Source organism: Staurois parvus, unplaced genomic scaffold (assembly GCF_062004578.1).
Source record: "Staurois parvus isolate SC_StPar_1 unplaced genomic scaffold, SC_StPar_1.0 ptg000456l, whole genome shotgun sequence".
NCBI classification, from domain to species: domain Eukaryota; kingdom Metazoa; phylum Chordata; class Amphibia; order Anura; family Ranidae; genus Staurois; species Staurois parvus.
In genome coordinates, this window is record NW_028318252.1 from 615,406 (window position 1) to 631,492 (window position 16,087).

At 41.6% G+C, this 16,087-nt stretch overlaps 1 protein-coding gene across 4 annotated transcripts in view; it reads right to left on the minus strand.

Moving 5' to 3' along the window:
• DNASE2 (deoxyribonuclease 2, lysosomal) overlaps positions 1 to 16,087 on the minus strand; it is a 91,335-nt gene that overhangs the window by 53,931 nt on the left and 21,317 nt on the right. Inside the window, exons 1-2 of one of the 4 annotated variants that reach the window (XM_089688827.1) lie at positions 14,853 to 14,958; positions 8,650 to 8,710 (exon numbers count right to left, since the gene is read on the minus strand). The exons of 1 other annotated variant lie outside the window; for it this stretch is intronic. The gene's annotated coding sequence lies outside the window, so the exon portion shown is untranslated. Of the gene's footprint in view, positions 1 to 8,649; positions 8,711 to 14,852; positions 14,959 to 16,087 lie in introns of those variants that run through there. 2 more of the 4 variants (XM_089688826.1, XM_089688831.1) reach the window with 2 other exon arrangements.

Here is a 16,087-nt window from a genome sequence, read left to right on the forward strand (position 1 = left end):
TACCTTTGTAGATGATGAGCTGTCAGTGCCTGCACTAGAGATGAAAAAGCCAGGAGAAAAAAATGGAAAAATTGTGCAGAAAAACATTTTTTTTCCTATTTTTTCCAAAGCCATTTTGTTTTGGAAAAGTGAAAAAAAAGAAGTGTGGAACATGTTTTTTACAATGATAAATAATATTTCTATGGTATCCAAACTATATAACATGAGGACCTTAATGAATGATTTCTGATACTATGTAAAGTTCTTTCAGCTGAAGACAAGCAAATCCTGGAATACAATTCAAGTAACACTGTACTTCTTAATGCAAGAGAAATCTGCATTTCTGCCACTAGGGGGCAATGCAGGGGAAAGGCTCCAGTTTAGTTTGCTTATAGGCTTCATTGTGTACCTCCTACAGTTGGGTGATTGTTGGGATACGGTAGATGACAGTTTCTGTCCTCTTAGGCCTTAGTTGACAGGTAGGAGGGTAAATATGTCTGACAAATGAGTTTCTTTATAACCTTTAAATGATTCCTATGATTGTTCTCTACCATCACAGCATAATGTTTACCTATAGTCTGCTCAGTAAATTTGTTTTTTTCTTTTCCTCTTCACAGTAAAGTGGTGAGACCAACAGAGTTTGTAAACAGTTCACACTGCAATTTCTGCTCAGAGCAAAGCTGCAATTTACAAATATTGTGAGAAGAAATAATATTTTCCAAATGCTACAAAACACATTCAGAGGTGCCCTAAAGATACTTAAAATACTTTATGGAATTAAATGATGAGGACCATAATGGAAGTGCAAGTAGCTTTTCCCTCCAGAGTTCTCATTCCAGAAACATTTTCTGCTGCTTCTGGATCATAGTTACATAGTTAGTCTGGCTGAAAAAAAGACAAAAGTCCATCCAGTTCAACCATAAAGAAAGAAATAATATAAAATGTCATGTATGCATATACATGTGGAAATAAATGTTATTCATAAAAAAAAGAAAGAAATAAAAAAAGTTGTAATCCTATACCCACAGTTGATCCAGAGGAAGGCAAAAAAGCCCAGCAAAGCATGATCCAATTTACTCCTCCTGGGAAAAAAATTCCTTCCTGATCCCCCGAGAGGCAATCGGGTATTCCCTGGATCAACTTTACTTATAAATGTTATATCCAGTTATATTCTGTGTATATAAGAAACAATCCAGGACTTTTTTGAAGCAATCCACTGAGCTGGCCAGAATCAACTCTTGAAGGAGTCTATTCCATATTTTCACAGCTCTCACTGTTAAGAAACCTTTCCATGTTTGGAGATTAATACTTAGTACTAGTCAGCACTTCATAGAGACCAACATTGCCTTCTTACACTTCAAAAAAATGATGAACATGCTCTGTACTGTAATTATCTGAAGAAAAATTGTACTTACTGAAGAGTTAAGCTGCCTGTGGATGGTGCAAAATCAGCAGGTGACCATACGACCTGGACAGACTGGGTCTAAGAAGGCATGTATGTCAGTGCATAAAGTGGCATCTGAAACAGAACACTGCCTCAGCCCTACTTTGTACACTACATTGATTAGGTTCCATATGTAATGGTTTACCTTTTTTTTTCTGGGATAATTGAAAAACCCATAGACCAGAATGAAAGGTGATATGATGCATCACTTCTGAGACCCCGGTCACACTGGGTGCGACTTAGCATGTGATTTGCATGCCATACGACTTGCAAATCGCATGCCAGTTCGCACCCTATTTTCCGCAATTACAGCAGTCATATCGGTGCGGTTCCGACTTGGTCGGAGCCAGGGGCGGACTGACAACTCATGGGACCCCCGGGCAATAGGGGATTATGGGTCCTCGCCCACACCCAAAAAAGCCTATGAAAAAGCCAATGAAAGGTACCAGGGGCATCTCATGGGGCCCTCTACTGACCCTGGGCCCTCAGGCAGTGACTGAGTGGCTAAATGGTCAGCCCGCCCCTGGTCGGAGCTGCAACTGTTCCTAAAGTAGTACATGCACTACTTTTGGTGCGATTTGCATAGACATCTGTGTCAGATGTCTTGCAAATCGCACCTCAAATCGGCATGTCCCCTGACTTTGAAATTGTGCAACTTCACTGTAAATCACACAATTTCAAAGATGCGCTTGATGTGACCGGGGTGTAAGGACTGGAAAGCTGTGATATGTTACATTTTTGTTCTTGAGTTTAGATACACTGTAGTTGTCAAGGGATGCAAGATTAGACTGGATAAGTGTAGAGGTAGCAAATCCTGCTTACATACATTAACCGCATGCCGCCCAGCCACTGTACATATACGGCGGCAGGGCGGCACTCACAGGCAAAACCACATTTTAAAAGTTGTGTTTTGTAAACAAATAGGGGGCGCGTGCGAGGCGCGCCGCCGCCCTATTTGTCCCGCGGATCACCTCCGCAGAAGTCAGTCGCCGGGTCACAGCCGCTCCTTAGCGGCTATGTCCCGGCGATCGGCGGTAAACAGTGACAGACAGCACAGCTGAAGTAGCTGTGCTGTCTGTCACTTCCCTGTCAGCTCGAGGATGAGCTGATCGAGAAAGAACAGTTTCTCTTTCTCGATCAGCCTTGTCCCGTCCAGTACACACCCCCGCCCCCTAGTAAAACACTCCCCCTCACTCCTATAACCCTTCCCTGCAAAATAAAGTTAACCCCTTCCTCCCCATTGCCATTAGTACAGTGTCAGTTTTTTTTTTTGCACTGATCACTGTATTAGTGTTTTTGGGGATGTCAGTGACCCCAAGTCAGTACCCCCCAATGTCAGAATGTCCGCCGCAGTCCCGCAGTCCCACCATAAGTTGCTGTTCGCTGCCATAAGTCCCTGATTGCCGCCATAATTCGCTGATCACCGCCATTATTAGTATAAAAAAAAACCTAAAAATCCCAGTATCTTTCCCGCCATTTGTAAACGCTATAACTTTCACGTAAACCAATTAATTTTCACGTATTGGGTTTTTTTTTTAGCAAAGACGTGTCGCAGAATGCATTTTGGCAGAAATTTATGACTAAATTTGATTTTTGCATTTTTTTTTTACTGGACATGCTTTATAGCAAAAAGTCCAAAATATTGTTTTTTTTTCCCTCAAAATTGTCAGCCTTTTTTTTTATAGCGCAAAAAATAAAAACCACACAGGCGATCAAATACCACCGAAAGAAAGCTCAATTTGTGGGGAAAAAAAAGGATGTAAATTTCATTTATGTACCATATTGCATGACTGCGCAATTGTCCGTTAAACTAGCGCAGCGCTGTATAGCAGAAAAATGGCGTAAATTGCAGTATCTATACCATAGTTTGTAGACGCTATAACATTCACACAAAGCAATCAATATACACTCATTGGGATTTTTTTTACCAAAAACATGGAGCAGAATACATTTTGGCCTAAATTTATAACCAACTTTGAGTTTACTATATATTTTTTATAGCTGAAAATAAAAAATATTGTTTTTCTTCAAAATTTTTGGCCTTTTTTTGTTTATAGCGTGAAAAAATTAAAAAGCGCACAGGTGATCAAATACCACCGAAAGAAAGCTCTATTTGTGTGAAAAAAAAGGACATAAATTTCGTTTGGGTGCAGCATTGCATGACCGCGCAATTATCAGTTGAATTAGTGCAGCGCTGAATAGCAAAAAGAGGCGTGGTCATTAAGGGGGGTAAATCCTCAGGAGGGCAAGTGGTTAAGACAGCACTTTAGTCAGACCAAACGTCATCTAGTACCTGTATGTCAGTAACACAATGATACTAATTCAAAGTGAATCTGTACTCGCTTCACAGCGGAACTAAACTCAGTCAACATTAACTATTTTTATTCCTTATGCTGCTAGCATTAGTAAATAAATAGGAAGTTATGCAGGCCATAGATGGGGAGAAAAACGGCAGATTTTTCTTTTAAAAAACGAAAAATCGGTCGTTCAAGTGGCCGACGTTGCCATCAATGGTAAAAAAAATCGTCCGATTTTCATCCCGTCTAGAGCCGGCAAAAAGTGTCCCTGCAGAGAGCTCTGCTATTTCTTTGACAGTTCTCTGACAGTTCCTTGACATTTATAGAGGTTGCAACAATGTATCTATTTGTTTCCATTTAGGATACAGATGTTTTTATTCGGAAACAAATAGATACATTGTTGCAACCGCTGTAAATGTCAAGGAACTGTCAGAGAACTGTCAAAGAAATAGCGGAGCTCTCTGCAGAGACACTTTTTGCTGGACTGGAATTCCTCTTATTTTCATCCTACTTCTTCTTCATCCTCATCCTCTTCTTCATCCTCATCCTCTTCTTCTTCTTCTTCTTCTTCATCCTCATCCTCATCCTCTTCTTCTTCTTCTTCTTCATCCTCATCCTCCTCTTCTTCTTCCTCATCCTCTTCTTCCTCATCCTCATCCTCTTCTTCTTCTTCTTCTTCTTCATCCTCATCCTCTTCTTCTTCTTCATCATCATCATCATCCTCTTCTTCTTCTTCTTCTTCATCCTCATCTTCTTCTTCCTCTTCTTCTTCTTCATCCTCATCCTCTTCTTCTTCCTCATCCTCTTCTTCATCATCCTCATCCTCTTCTTCTTCTTCATCATCCTCATCCTCTTCTTCATCCTCTTCTTCATCCTCATCCTCTTCTTCTTCATCATCCTCATCCTCTTCTTCTTCATCCTCATCCTCTTCTTCTTCTTCCTCATCCTCATCCTCTTCTTCATCCTCATCCTCTTCTTCATCCTCATCCTCTTCTTCTTCATCCTCATCCTCTTCTTCATCCTCTTCTTCTTCCTCTTCTTCTTCATCCTCTTCTTCATCCTCTTCTTCTTTTTCTTCTTTTTGTCTTCCTCTTGCAGGTCACTGCTCATGCGCAGATTTTTTTATCGGTAAAAAATTGGCCAATTTGCCCACTAATTTCCGCGAAAATCGGCCGATCGGCAAAATCGGCCGATTTTTTTCCAACTTTACCGAAAAAAAAAACCGGCCAAAATACCGAAAAACGGCCGACCAAATCGCCCACTAACGATCCGAAAATCGGCCGATTTTATTTTCGGCCGAAAAATCGGCCGATTTTCGACCCATCTATGGCCTGCATTACACTATATTGCCAAAAGTATTGGGCCCCCCTCCATATGATTGGATTCAGGTGTTCCGATCACCTCCATGGCCACAGGTTTATAAAATCATCACCTAGGCATGCAGACTGCTTCTACAAACATTTGTGAAAAATGGATCATTCTCAGGAGCTCAGTGAATGGCGTGGCAGATTGTCACCTGTGCAATAAGTCCATCCGTGACATTTCCTGGCTACTAAATATTCCACGGGCAACTGTTAGTGGGATTATAACAAAGTGGAAACAACTGGGAACAACAGCAACTCAGCCAGCAAGTGGTAGGCCACATCACATGACAGAGCGGGGTCAGTGCATGCTGAAGCACACAGTGTACAGACGTCACCAACTGTCTGCAGAGTCAATAGCTAAAGACCTCCAGACAACTTGTGACCATCAGATTAGCACAACAACAGTGTGTAGAGAGCTTCATGGAATGGGTTTCCATGGCCGAGCAGCTGCATCCAAGCCTTACATCACCAAGTGCAATGCAAAGCGTTGAATGCAGTGGTGTAAAGCACGCTGCCACTGGACTCTAGAGCAGTGGAGATGTGTTCTCTGGAGTGACCAATCACGGTTCTCTGTCTGGCAATCTGATGCACATGTCTGGGTTTGGCAGTTGCCAGGAGAACGGTACTTGCCTGACTGCATTGTGCCAAGTGTAAAGTTTAGTGGAGGGGGGATTATGGTGTGGGGTTGTTTTTCAGGGGTTGGGCTTGGCCTTCTAGTTCCTGTGAAGGGAACTATTAAGGCATCAGCATACCAAGATATTTTGGACAATTTCATGCTCCCAACTTTGTGGGAAGAGTTTGGGGATGGCCCATCCCTGTTCCAACATGACTGCGCACCAGTGCACAAAGCAAGATCCATAAAGATATGGATGAGCTAGTTTGGGGTGGAGGAACTGGATTGGCCTGCACAGAGTCCTGACCTCAACCCCATAGAACACCTTTGGGATGAATTAGAGCGGAGACTGTGAACCAGGCCTCCTCCCCCGACATCAGTGCCTGACCTCACAAATGTGCTTCTGGAAGAATGGTCCAACCTTCCCATAGACACCCTCCTAAACCTTGTGGACGGCCTTCCCAGAAGAGTTGAAGCTGTTATAGCTGCAAAGGGCGGGGCCAACTCAATATTGAACCCTACGGACCGAGACTGGGATGCCATTAAAGTTCATGTGTGTGGAAAGGCCGGCCGACCAATACTTATGGCAATATATTTCACTGGCCACTTTATTAGGTACACCTTACTAGTGCAAGAAAATATCCCCCACCCCCACCAGCCTGACCCATTGATACAAGGCAGGATGGATCCATGCTTTCATGTTGTTTATGCAAAATTCTGACCCCACCATCTGAATGTTGCAGCAACCAGTCTGCCCATTCTCCTCTGACATCAACAAGGCATCCACACAACTGCCCTCACTGGATATTTTCTCTTTTTCGGCCCTTTCTTTGTAAACTCTAGAGACGGTTGTACGTGACAATCACAGTAGATCGGCAGTTTTTGAAATACACAGACCAGCCCGTCTGGCACCAACAACCACGCCACGTTGAAAGTCACTTAAATCCCCTTTCTTCCCCATTCTGATGCTCAGTTTGAACTTCAGCAAGTTGTCTTCAACACGTCTAGATGCCTAAATGCATTGAGTTGTTGTCATGTAATTGTCTGATTAGCAGTTTGTGTTACCAAGCAATTGAACAGGTGTACCTAATAAAGTGGCCGGTGAGAGTATATATAATGAATCACTGTATCAGCAATAGTTGTAGATATCATGAATGGGTTTTCTATTCATGAACAGCTTGCTTATGGTTGTGATCTGTGATTGGCTACAGCTAATCACATGGTACAGGTAGCTAGGTACCATGTGTTTTGCTGTGGGCCAATCACAAATCACAACAGTAAGCAAGCTGTTCATGAATGGAAAGCCATTCATGACAGATTGTTTACATTGTTATCATGTGATCGATGTGAACAAGCATAGCGATCACATGATACCCAGTGACAGTAATCAGCTGTGTCTGGAGGGCACAGTGGTCACAGAAGGGGTGTGCTGCATGCTCCTAACCAGAGCAGGCTGCATGACATACATGTACATGATCCAGCCTGCTCATGCCACCCACCCACAGTATAACTACAGTGGGCGGGCAGCAACTGGTTAAACTTTTTTTTTGTTGTTTTACATTTTTTTCAATTGTTTCCTGGTTCCTGGCCTAGGCAAAATATATATCATACATTCCATGAACCTTCATGGGCATTTTTTTCTTCATCTAGAGGAGGGGAAGAGGGGTTTTCTCAACTAAGCATACCTTCCTATCTGCATGCCTGAGCTAAGGGCTGATGGTTTCCAGGAAGTAAATGTTACATGAATCATCTGCTCTAACTCAAGATGGCCACTGCTAGAAATGCTGGGGAGGTGTTTTTCTGGGGAGTGATTTTTCAAAAAAATAAAGCATGGAGACATGGATGGATGGGGGAGTTTGCTTTGAATATTATAAATGAATTAGGTAGTGTTTTCAGTTTGTGGTGCTCAGATACAGTTTAGTTCCTCTTTAAGGCACTTACAGATTCTTGTATGTATCCTTTTGGAATGCCCTAGATCAGTGGTTCTCAACCTTCCTAATGCCGTGACCCTTTAATACAGTTCCTCGTTGTGGTGACCCCCAACCATAAAATTATTTACCCAGTAATTATAATTCATGAGTGTCGTTTTACCTCCAATACTGCTGCTTTCAACACAGTAGCTGCTTTCAACACAGTAGCTGCTTTCAACACAGTAGCTGCTCTTTACACATCGGAAATATGTGTTTTCCTGATGGTCTTAGGTGAGCCCTGTGAAAGGGTCGTTCGACCCCCAAAGGGGTTGTGACCCACAGGTTGAGAACCACTGCCCTAGATGCTCTATTGTGTAGATGTTGGTTAGTTTTTGTGACTCTGCTGGGGTTTGCTGGGGAGGGGCGGGGACAGCGATCCTGGGGCATTTTTGTATGGCAAAGTACATGCGGACACGTTTAGCACCATCTACTAGTCACGTAACATGTGTAAAATTACCACAAGTGTATTTTAACCAGGGGCGGACTGACAACTCATGGGGCCCCCAGGCAATAGGGGATCATGGGGCCCCTGTGTCCTTGCCCAAACTCAAAAAAGCCTATGAAAAAGGTACCAGGGGCATCTCATGGAGCCCCCTACTGACCCCGGGCCCTCAGGCAGTGCCTGAGTTTCCAAATGGTCAGTCCGCCCCTGTTGCAGCCACAGCATGTATACAGCCGTATTTAATTTATATAACATTATATTTTTTAATTTTATTATAATTTTTTGGGGTTATTTTCTTTGTTTATTATTTATTGTAACTTATTTGCGCTGTTTTATGTTTTAATATACAGCCGTGAGTGACTGCATTTCAGTGTTCAGGTGGGCGGTTGAGGGGCCAATAAAACGGCTGGCTTTGCTGCCCCCTGGCTGCACGTGTGAATGAATTCTTACAGTGTGTACAGTACATCAAATGAGCAGCTTAAAGAAAAGCCCACGAGGTCAAATAAATGATTCTGAAAAATATGTGCATACAACGCATACCTGTCACTGACGCCTGTCCTCTCAGAACAATTACTTCTGCTGACAGCTTAAATGAAGCATCCTAGTAGAAAGGAAAGGAAACAAAGTTTGAAATGTATGTTATTGCCTTCATTTGGCACATGCCAATCAGTACTTAACCACTTCCAGTCCGGACACTTTTACCCCCTTCCTGACCAGGGCAATTTTCAGCTTTCAGCACTATCACACTTTGAATGACAATTGCGCGGTCATGCAACACTGTACCCAAATGAATTTTTTACCATTTTTTTGAGACAGGTAAAGCTTTATTTTGGTGGTATTTATTCACCACTGGGATTTTTATTTTTTTTGCTATGTAAATGAAAAAGTCCAAAAATTTTGAAAAAAAGTGTTTTTTTTTATAAAATTTTGCAAATAAATAATATTTCATCATAAATCTTTGCTGAAATTTATTCTGTTATCTTTTTAGTAAAAAAAAAAAATCCAAATTAGTTTATAACCAAAAATTATCATTTTTAAACATTTTTTTTTACATTTGTATTTTATTTTTTTTATTTTTTTTACATACTCTCACCCTAGCAGTACAGTGTCACCATGGTGACACTGTACTACTTGTGGGGGGTGATGAAGATTTATTTTTTTTTGACACATATAGGATGTAAAAGCAATCATTTCTCTTTCTCTCTGTCTGCATTCTTGCACTCATTGAGAAGTACTGAGTGAGCTGTGATGGGTCACAGCTTGTCACATGGTACAAGCCTGTTGTGAATAGCCTTGTACCATGTGACCTCTGTGATCACAGACTTCACACGTAGTAAGCAATGATGTCACAAGTGATATCTTGCTTACTACTTTGCATGTGATCACTGTTTGGCCAATCAGTGATCACATGATCGGGACCTCGTACAGAGGTCCCGTCCGACGATCGGTGTTTCACTGTGTCCGGAGGACACAGCAGGCACCGAATCGCGGTGCTGCGTGCTCCCAGGGAGCGCGCACAAGCAGTGTGCGGGGAGGCCGTTTATAAACGGCCACCCGACCCTGCACTGCCACCGTCTGGCCGTTTATATGCAATGTCCGGTCGGGAAGTGGTTAAGTCTGCATAATATTGTTTTGCCTTTTCCAGGTCAACTTCCCAGTTGTACATTGTTCACGTTGTTTTCTCCCTTTTGCCTCTTTACCCTGACCTAACCTAATCTAACCCACCGCAGATGCATACTTACCTTGATCCACTGATTGTGGCCTCTAGGTTTTGTCTCTATCCTGGCCATGCCAACACATTCCAGCCAGTTTGTCTCCAACCCTGGGGACTTCTAATGCACAGGAGCGGTAAGGACAGTTAGAGTTGTGGTGCTAAATGTAAACAAATACCAGAGGCCACAGCCATCAGATGGAGGTGAGTATTCAACTATGAAGAGGAAGGCTGGGTTAGGTCAGGGCTAAAGGGATACACGCAATAAAGTGACCTATCCTTGTAAAGCAAGTCTTTGCATTATTTTGCATTAGATCAGTTAATGTATTGGACAGGTGAACCTGGCTGCAGAAACATATTTAATTCACCTAACCGGTAAAGTATAGATTCATATCTAGGTATATCATTTTCTGTTTTTAGATAAAGAAGGGAAGGGTTGGAACCCCCAATCAGATTGTACTGCTGTCTACTAACGCAGTGGGGAGATTCAGTGGTAAGTACCATGAAGTGACGGAGATGGTTCACTGGACACCACCAGACAGATGACTTGAAGCCATTCTGACAACTTCATTTTTTTTATCTGTTTTTGAAAGCCATCATAAGGCCCAGTTCATACTGATGTGCCTTTGCTGTGCTAAATAGCACCTTTCCAGTGTGATAATAGCACATGGAAAATAGTCCGCTTTAAATCCTATGTAACTGTTCACATCACTGCACTGTGTATGTGCTGCATTTATAGGCTGTGTTCACACTGGTGCACTTTAAGGATAGGTTCACATCTGTGCAGATTTCAGTGCGTTTTGTGGTGTGTTATGTGTTTTTGAACCAGGGAGGATAAAAATCAATGATTTTTTTTAAAAAATCAAAAAAATCGGATTTATTTTTATTTAAATCAGATTTTTTTTAATTTAAATCGGATTTTTTAAAATAAAATGCTTTTTGAGGAAAATATATTACCATCCAAAGGTTATTCCATCATGAAATAAAGATTCGTTTTTTAATTATGTAGAATAAGGTTGTATAGGTTTAATTTTTTTGGTAAATAAATGCCATGAATCCATTCACAATGTCATGCTCTTCCAGAGGTTTCTGTAAGATTATTGGGCAGTTTCTCTGCCTACAAGATATTATCACAGATGTTGGTTTACTTTTGCAGTTCTCAAAACTGAATTTGACTCAGCGGAGATCACATGCCTCTTCTTCACAGCAAAAATGTTATAACATGAACAGAGTTAAGAAAAAGACCTTCATCCTAACTTCTACAAACCTATGAATACAGAATCAACCCCTTCAGTGCTAAGTTTCAAGAAGTTCAGTGAATAGAATAGAAACAATATTTTTCTGATTGTTTGGAGTGGAATAGATCTGCACAAGAAGAAAGTGAAACTAAGTGTGAGGGGGAGGGGCTGACAGGCTAAGTTTCTTAAAATATATATATTCTGTTTAGCCAAATTAGTTAACAAACATGGATGTTTAAGCCAATCACATATGCTGGAATGTTATTGTTTCAGATGAATAAATCTATTTAAATTGTTATTATTAAGGTAATGATTATTTTTCTCCTTCCTAAGTACAACAGAAAAGTTGTCCAAATATGAATGATTAACCTATTAAACTGGGGATAAAAAAAACTAATATGAAAAGTTGTTATTCTAAAAATCTTCATCTACTTGTATATTAAAGTTATACCAGCAAGAATTAGTCTATGTAGAAAACTAGGATTTAAATCAAGCCTTACTGACTAGTGATTTAAATCGTGATTTAAATCAGTTTGATTTAAATCAAATCCACCCTGTTTTGAACACACATTTTTGATGGGTTTGTTTTCCAATAGGAAAGTATTGACTTTGATGGGACTTTGGATGGAAGGGACTTGGATGCGATTTTGATGCTACTTTAATGCTACTTGAGTGCTAGAGAGTGTAAAGTGCCATCAATGTTGCACTACATGCACAGAACTGTTATAATTTCCTATTAGCAAAACACCAAAAATAAAAGTTGCATCAAAGCCAATACTTTCCTACTGGCAAAAAAAAAGACATATTTTTGGTGCGGGTCCATTGAAGTCTAGTACACGCAAAACCCAATCTGCTGCGGATAAAAAAAAGTCCCTGACCCTTTCTGCACCGACTCAAAACACACAGATGTGAACTGAGATGTGAATCCACAGGACATCATGTTAAATGGACTGTAGTGCGTTGCTGCAAAATGGAAAACGCACTGAAATCCACATAAGTGTGTACCTAGGGTCAAATGCGGTTTATGTTTTGGAATTCTGATGTGTTCTCATTCAACGTACAATGGAAGGTGTGTTTTTGGTGTGCATTTGAAAAAGGGCAGCAAAGATGCAGCATGAAGGACTTTTAAAAACACAGCCCAGTGATATGAACAGTTACATAGATTTAAAGGGGACTTTTTCATGCACTTTTGTCTTGCTGGAAAGATGCCATTTATTGGTGCAAAAGAGTACCAGTGGACCTTATAAGTCCTGTATTCTGCATTTTTGCTGCCATTTTTTCAAAAGCACACCAAAATCGCAACTTCCATTGTCAGTCAATAGGAACGCATCAAAAAACGCACCACAGATGTGTTTTTAGTGCGCTATTTGAGTCACATGTCTATGTTTCAAAGGTGCATACTGGTAGTTAGGAAACCAAAAAATACACCAAAAACACATCTTGACTGCTCCTTCCTAAGACCAGCAGAATATTCTGTCCTCCAACCACAACTACAGTAAAAAAAAATTGTGAAGTACAAATTAGATAAGACAAATCTCTCCTGTTTATATTTGCAGCTGGCATCCATGATTAGGGCACTGGTGTTGTGTGTCAAACTTGGAGACTAGAGGACTCTACTGTTTGCTAATCCCTCCTTTTGGCTATGCTTGGTCAGAGCTGTGTGAATTACAAGACCGACTGAACAGAATTACAAATTATTTGGCAGATACATCTGTTTATCTACATATATTCCAGACAGTTTGCCTGCAGTTCTCCTATGATGCATGTTGAATATATGGCCAGTTATGTTTCGAGCACAAAATATACAGCTATTCTATCTTACCTGCTTCTTCCTAAAGACAGAACATTATTCTTTCCTCCAACCACAGCTGAGAGAATGTGAATTGTTAAATGCCCGCCAGATAAGACAGCTTTCTGTTGTTTATATTTGCAGTTGCCATCCATGATTGTGGCACTGGTGTTGCTTGTCAAACTTGGATATCAGATTGAGAGAAGCAACTGAGAAGCCTACTCTGTCTACAGCACGGCTCTTTTCCATGGTGTTAGCAAGTGCTGAATAGTTGCCAATGGAATCAACTTTTGTTTACTGTTTGAGTTACAACACTGTTTGCGGTTGACTGTTAAGACCCTGGATTGTTTTTTCCACACATAACTGGTGGAGTATTATTTGTAAACAAATCAATACATTTTAGAGGAGGCATGGGGTCCCGGGTGGGAAGAAAGACCCCGCTGCTTACGGACGACATACCTTGGGTATTCCTTCACTTTGCCCTCTTTCCCCTTCCCTTCCTCCCTGTATCCCATAAAATCGCTTCACTTAAACTGAGTGCACGCTATAAGAATTTTGGTCGGTTTCTGAGGAATCAAAGATTATTCCTTGGAATAAAAGACTCTTGGGTCTTGGGGCGTTCGTAACCTTCCTTTACTCGGGATTGTCAGGGATCTAATCACCTTACAGTGCTGTATTCCATGTGACAGGCGCAGCACCCTTTGGTGCCTAGTGCACTGTGGCATTAGAAAAATTATGCAATTGCTGTTTCTTTGTTTGATTAGACTGACTTTACTCTGTAATTCCTCCAATGCCGCTCTATGGATGCAGTAGGTTTAAAGAGCACACCGAATACTTTAGTTAACTTCTTTAATAACTTCAATCTTCTTCATATAACTGCTTACAATGGCTTGTTTCATTTATCTTACAGCGACTTATTTCTTTCGTATTACAATGGCTTAATTCGTATTACAGTGACTTGATTTGGTGGATTATATCCATTACGATTACTCTACATTGAATTGTTTTGTTCTGTATATTTTGGTGGAACTACAAGTAAACACATGACTGTTGGACTTGCAGAATCCCGAGGCTAATACTTACCTACTCCCTTTAAAACACCACCACCCCTTCAAAACCTTTCCCCCCAAATAAACACGCAACTCACTTTTTGGTGTAAAACCGGCCATAGCAGCCATTTATTTAACATAACTCAACATAAATATCTTACAATAACTCAATTGATACCTGACAGTAAATTACCACCCGGGTCCAAGGTCTCTGAAGGCACCATTACTCCCATCACCAACTCGGCTGTATCTACTACTCAATGAAAGGCCCCCAGCTGCTACTACACCGCCTCGGGGACAATACAACTGTTACTTAACCCAGATACAGCCAAATTAACTCCCACATTACCAATATGACCTTTTATTGGGAAGGGACACCCATACCTACGATGGGCCCAACCCATAATTCCTCAACTTGTCACTCCACCACCGCCTTCAAAGACCCATCAACCCCTGCCAGCTGCCATGACAAACGAACAAACACTTCAGGACACAACAGCTATCCTGAACCTTGAACAAACACCATGAACCCACATAAAACAAACACCACGAACAACCACCAAACAACAAAAACAACACCAGAACAAACACAATGACAAAACTATAACCAACACAACAAACAGAATACAAACCAACTTCAGGGCGGGAGGGCGGGAGAAACCACCTCCGTGATGGCACAAGCTCCGACTGACTCCGACAAGACACAACCCCCCAATTCAAAACCTGCAAGACCACCCACAATGCTGCCTACACCAATCAAGTAAGTAACCACCCCCCATCCCCTTTTCCTTGCCTATACTCCACCCAAATTACACTCTCTGCCTCGTCTGCACGCCCCAGTCATGCTGGCCCTCCCTTATACTTCGCTCAGTCCAGGCCCTGACTTACAACAGATTTTACACACAGATCTACCTGCACCGTTAAACAACAAAGGAAAACACAAGTGCATTAAATACCTATTTGGCCTTCTCTGCTTCCATAGAGCTTCTCTGACTGGAAGTTTGTCTGTTTCCTCTTCTGTCTGTTGAGCAAGTGACTCTAGAACAATCTAGCAGGGAGATTTACACAGGCATAAATGTGAAACTGGCTGGGATTGGTTAAGGCTCTGTACAGTGTGAGGATGGCTGTGATTGGCTCACCTATGTACTAACTCTTAAAGGTATATTTTCCTTTTCTGCTTCTGCTAACATAATGAATATATAAATGTCATATAAAATTCAAAGACATAAATTACAGCAATGATTCTGCTTTTGGCTTTAACATATGCACATATACACTGTACTGAGGTTATTGGCTGGTTTGGTATACATATATGTGAACCATATTAACAACCTAGGACCTGTCTTAGCTGGCCAGCTACATTCCATCCCTATCAGTACTTGGGGTCCACAATACCTCTGTTCACACTTGGTTTACTGTGTACCCCCATCATCAAACTCATAAGTCCCCTTTCAGACAGGGCGGACCCGCCAGCAGCTTTGCTTGCTCAGTGGGGGATCTCTCCACTGATCTCTGCTGAGCAAGCAGATGATAGGACTGTGTCCGCTCCGCTGCCGCAGAGCGGACACAGACACAGCCTGCTTTTTCCTATGGGGTGGTCGGATGGAAAAGTACCACCTGTCCGTTTCCACCTGACTGTCATCCGATCCGCCAGACGGATGGGGAACGGATCCCCAACAGTCTGTTTTTGGCATACAGGATCGGGTCACATGCCGGCATCTGACACCCACCGGTCTATAGAGGTCTATGGATAGTCCGATGGGGTCCGCCCGAAAAACTTACAGGCGGACCCGATCGGACCATCAGTGTGAAAGGGGCGTATTTGTGTGGTGGTAGATCCCCCTCTCCCCACTCACGTGTGCCTGTATGTTTTAGTGCTGATATGTTTCCTCTATATGTCATACTGTTAATGTTTGAATGTAAATGAAAAACCCAATTAAAAAAAATGTATGTGGAAAAATAATTCAATAAACCTTTAACTTATAAACATAATTGTCTCTGCTTGTTATTAAAGTATTTTGACTTGTGTGTGATGTGTCAATAACAGCTTTATGTAAGTGGGTCTCCCCTGCCTTTAATCAGTTTTTTCCGTTGCCAATGCTGCCACCAATGTCCACAGAAAAATTCAGTTTTTCGTGGATTTTCCAGCATGACTGATAAACTGATAAACGACCCGTCTATGGCCTGCATT